General features: G+C 38.6%; 1 pseudogene; it reads left to right on the top strand.

The window, feature by feature from the left end:
- Positions 1-2,918: 2,918 nt before the first annotated feature.
- Positions 2,919-4,523, top strand: LOC127123223 (formin-like protein 3; annotated as a pseudogene).
- The last annotated feature ends 795 nt before the right edge of the window (positions 4,524-5,318 follow it).

Consider the following 5,318-nt stretch of genomic DNA (forward strand, 5'->3'; position numbering starts at 1 on the left):
AAACGAATTCTGCCGTACGTCAATAACTATTGAGTTTAAGACGAGAGCCCGAAAATTATGCTAGCACGATTCATTAATCCTCCAAAAGGATTCCATTGGCTAAGTTGTGGCTATCAAACTGGATAGAATCCTCCTTTGACAACATCTATCATAAAATATTTGGTTGAGTTCTCGGTGTTGAGGAATCATGAGCTTCCATAAAAAGCCTTTACAAACTCCCAGTCTGCCCAGTGTCAGCATTCTCATAATCATGATCATTCATATATCATGCATAAAAGGAAATCCAAATCATGCATAGCCGAAATGTACTTCGTGCTCATTTTGCATTGACCCAGGTCTTGTTGTCGATCCTAGATCCTTTGACCTCTAATTCCAGTTTGTCTTTGGTAACCTTAAACCAATATCCAGTTTTCATGGTCATTTTCAAATCCAATTGTTGTTGGCAAAATCCGTTAAAAGCTGGTTGTAGTCCATTGCTTACGGTCAGAGTCCATTTGCTTTTATTCCGGGGTCCGGTCATGCTTGAACCTACTCTGAAGATTCTTTGTTCAATCCTATTCAGGTCATGTATGAACCTGTCATTGAACCTTTTTATTCCGGGGTCCGGTCATGCCTGAACCTACTCTGAAGATTCTTTGTTCAATCCTATTCAGGTCATGTATGAACCTGTCATTGAACCTTTTTATTCCGGGGTCCGGTCATGCCTGAACCTACTCTGAAGATTCTTTGTTCAAATTCAGGTCATGTTTGAACCTGTCATTGAACCTTTTTTATTCCGGGGTCCGGTCATGCTTGAACCTACTCTGAAGATTCTTTGTTCAATCCTATTCAGGTCATGTATGAACCTGTCATTGAACCTTTTTATTCCGGGGTCCGGTCATGCTTGAACCTACTCTGAAGATTCTTTGTTCAATCCTATTCAGGTCATGTACGAACCTGTCATTGAACCTTCTATTCCGGGGTCCGGTCATACTTGAACCTACTCTGAAGATTCTTTGTTCAATCCTATTCAGGTCATGTATGAACCTGTCATTGAACCTTTTTGTTCCGGGGTCAGGTCATACTTGAACCTGCTCTGAAGATTCTTTGTTCAATACCCATTCAGGTCATGTATGAACCTGTTTGTTGAACCCCTATTCCGGTATCAGGTCATACATGAACCTGTTCTGAAGAGTTTTCTCCTTGATTATCCCCCAGCGTTGTCAGGTCATATATGAACCTGTTGTAGCATCTTTTCCTTTATTCGGTTTCGGTAAGTCATGTGTGAACTTACTATCGAAATCCCTTGTATTCTAAGTGCCGTTCATCAAACCTCACTTTGAATACTCCCCAGTGTGTGTCTGATTCTCCAGCAAGACTGTCTCCCCAGCAAGTTGTTTTCTTACCATTTGTCTGTCTCCCTGTGGATCATCAGTATTCCCCACATATTGGTCTGTCTAGTAGCATCTCCTGTCAAGGGTCCATCATATCCCTAGCAGATAAAATTACAAAAAAAAAGGAATCATGCATCCATGCATATCCATGCATATCATGGCATATCATGGCATATCATATCATATCGCATCATGTCATGGGGATTCAGGATCAAAATCCGGGTCTTCTTAGTATTTAATCATCTCCCACTATGATAATATGAAGAGTGTCTTGCTTCATATTCTCTAGTTGAAGACGCTTAAATAGGGGCAACTGTCATACCCCGATTTTGATCCTGAAATTTTTTCATTTTTTCTTTTATTTTTGCATTTGCATACATTCATCCGTATAAAATGGTTTTTAATCACTGGACTTGTGTAATTTTTCAATATTTGATTTTAATTTCAAATCAAGTTTAAAGCCAAATTTCAATTTAATTTTAATTGTTATCTTTACTAATGATTCAAAACTCTAATTGATTTTAATTTTCAAATAGATGTTAGAATTGATGTCAAAAGTAATCTTAACAAATTATTGGATTAATTTGATTTTAATTGGGTTTTATACTGATTTTTTTATTATTATTTAAATTGATATTTAAATTAGTCTTGGATCATTTCTAAAAAATCCATTTTATATACATTTCAAAATCAAATTACAAATAACATTTCAAGTACATTTGCACCATTCACCCCTTTGTTCGATGTTCGTCACTTATGTTATCATTCACATTCTATTGTCATGTTCCTAGTCCTCGCTCATTTAATTAATCATTCATGTGAGCCAGTTTGCTACTCAAGAGTCATTAGTGTTAACGGTGACAAGCATATTATAACATTTGCAAAGAGAGACATTATAGTAATCAGATCTATACATGGTTATGCGTTGAAGCATATGCACATATGGAGATTGCAAATAAGCTCCCTGTAATTGATTATCTTATTACTATGTACGCTAAGTTTGGAAGGCTACATATGACTAGAGCATATTTGAGCAAATGACAGATTTCAATAAAACTCCAAGGTCTTTTGAACTTAAAATGACAGATTTCAATAAAACTCCAAGCTTTTATCCGAACTCTATTTGACCATTCGCACCAGACCGACTGGAGTTTGTAAAAACCCTATGACACGCAATCTTCATCGACCATGTACTTGTATCCATGACAGCAATCCTGGAATGTTTTCTTTGCCAATCCAGCCACGGATCTCAGGGCCAAACCGGCTTCCTAACAATCCGCATAACTTCAAACAGAGCTATGCCTTGTCACGCCCAAAACATCATAACAGTAGTGATGGCAGGCCCTGCAACAAATCCTTAACACAATCAACACTTCAATTTCAATCCTACAAAAGAAAATAAAATCAAAACCCATAAAAGCAAGCTTGCAAAAATTAATCTTGAAAAAGACAGAGGGAACAAAAGCGGCTTCTTGATGATATGAGAAAATTTGTCTCTTTGGTGCGACTCTTCTGAGATGTACATGCTGAAAAGGAAAGCAACTCATGGATGATACTTGGTGGAAGATCTATGCTGATCCAAGGATTGAAGAGAGAGCTATTAAATGCATAAAATCTAGAAAGGCAGCATATGTAGCACTAAGGCTAGCTCTTCAAAAAGCTGTGCAGCTAAGGTTGGAAGAGAAGGAGAAGAACAAAAGTCCTTCATATGCCATGCGGATATCTCTGCAAAATAACAAAGATGATGAAGCCTATGATAGATATACTTAACTCTTTCAATAGGAAGTTGTTATCAACTATCCTACTTTCTTCACCTGCAATAATGCTGCCATTAAGGGTTAAAGATTGGGATAGGGCACTGGTGGAGTCCACTGTTGAACACTTATTGATGAGGAATCTAATATCCCAGCCTGCTGCACTCAATACACAATTAGACCTGCATCAACCAAATTCAAAGCATACTCCTTGCTGTTCAGGAGTTGGGCAATTGTTTTCCTCAAGGTCTTCCAAAGCTTAACCCTGTAAAGGACATGGACGTACGAGATTCAGAGATAGTGAACTTGTCAATCAAATAGAAGAGCTTGAAAAAAAAAGTTGTTTGGTCATCCTATGCATAAGGTTCAAGATGTAGATCAAATTAAGAGCTTTGAGAGGAAAACTGAAGCGAATCATGGAATTCAACACCTGAAAGCAAAAATGCGAGACCTCTACAGCAGCCTCAAGACAATGCAAGAAGGATAGCAGAGATACAACACGAATGCAAATCACCAAGTTACCCAACCATAACCTGCATAAAAGCAACTAGCAGAATTCAGCCAAAATTCCAAAGCACTCACAAGCATATAACCATACATTATCATGTAGCATTATAAATCACGATTACAGGCAAAGCTTCTTTAGCAACAACAAATGTGGGAAGAGGTAGTGGTTCTGGTGCCATTGCTGTTAAGAAAATTTTATTAAAGCCTCTACATTGGGTGAAAGTTTCTCGAGCAGCACAAGGTAGTCTATGGGCTGATTCACAGAAACAAGGCAGTGATTCAAGGGTCCCTGAAATAGACATATCAGAATTTGAGACCCTCATCAAGTTCTGTCCTACAAAGGAAGAGATGGAGGTGCTGAAGAACTATACCGGGAACAAGGATATGCTTGGAAAGTGTGAGCAGTTTTTTTATGGAGCTGATGAAGGTTCCACGAGTAGAATCCAAGTTAAGGGTGTTTGCTTTTAAAATCACTTTTTCTTCTGGTCAGGGAGCAGCCCGAGGATCAGCAGTAGGATTCAAATTGGACAGTCTTCTCAAGTTATCTGATACCTGTGCAAGAAACGACAAAATGACTTTAGTACATTATGTGTGTAAGCTTCTTGAGAAAAATGCCATAACTGATAGATTTTTGACAAGAATCTTCTCAATTTGGTTTTCTTCTAAGATCCAACTAGAAGCATTAGCTGAAAAGATGCAAGTTGTGCATAAAGGTTAAGAGAAGATTGAGCAAGAACTTACTGCTTCTGAAAACGATGGTTCTATATCTTCAGGATTTCGCAAGGTGTTGAAGAGTTTTCTTGATTTTGCCGAAGCTGATGTGAAGTCACGTACAGCATTGTATAATAGCAAACACAGTGCCAATAACACACTTAACCCGTGTTCATAATCGGAGCTTTGCAAATAACCGAAGTTGCCCATGAATTGTTGCTAATATTCACTGCAGTAAAGCAAAATAACTGTCAAGCAGTAAAACTCAAGAAATTTCCCAAAATAGGATTAAGACAAGAATCAAGAAGAAAGGTTACGGTAAGGGTACCTCTTCGAAATCCATCATCAAACAGGCTAAACTCCAATTCTGGGCATCCAAAAGCCATCCTGGAACTTTCTCCATTGGACCATTGAGCATCAAACCGAAACCCTAAATCAACAGAGCATAAATAGGGAGAACGAAATCAGTAGAGCACACGAAATAGAGAGAGGGCGGCGAAAAACACAAAAACCCTAAATCAAAACAATCAAAAATACCTGGATTGAAGAGGCGAAGAGAGAAGATTGAAGCATCGTCGGAGCCGTCGTCACCGCCAAAGGTGAGGTTTTCACTCGACTCTCTTTTGAAACCATAGATTTGTGTATTTTCTTGGGTAGCGTTGTGAGCGATTGGGAGAGAGACGCGAGGTTGAGAGTGATTTTGGGAGTGTGCGTTTGAGAGAGGTGAGCGAGGTTGGAAGCGATTGAGGGAGAGAAGTGAGAGAGGTCGCGAGACTGTTTGGGAAAAGAGAAGGTTGAAGATGAATGATGGAGAGTGTCGAGAGATGAGCGAAAGAATGAGAGGGAAGGATGTTTGAGATACTGTTTTGCGTCCTCTTGTTTTCTTTTCTCGTTTAGTTATTCAAGGCTTTATTCTTTTTTTAAGAACAGATTTTTAATTCCCATTTAGTGAGTGTTTAGAGTTTTTAGGTAG

Source organism: Lathyrus oleraceus, chromosome 2 (genome assembly GCF_024323335.1).
Source record: "Lathyrus oleraceus cultivar Zhongwan6 chromosome 2, CAAS_Psat_ZW6_1.0, whole genome shotgun sequence".
NCBI lineage: Eukaryota > Viridiplantae > Streptophyta > Magnoliopsida > Fabales > Fabaceae > Lathyrus > Lathyrus oleraceus.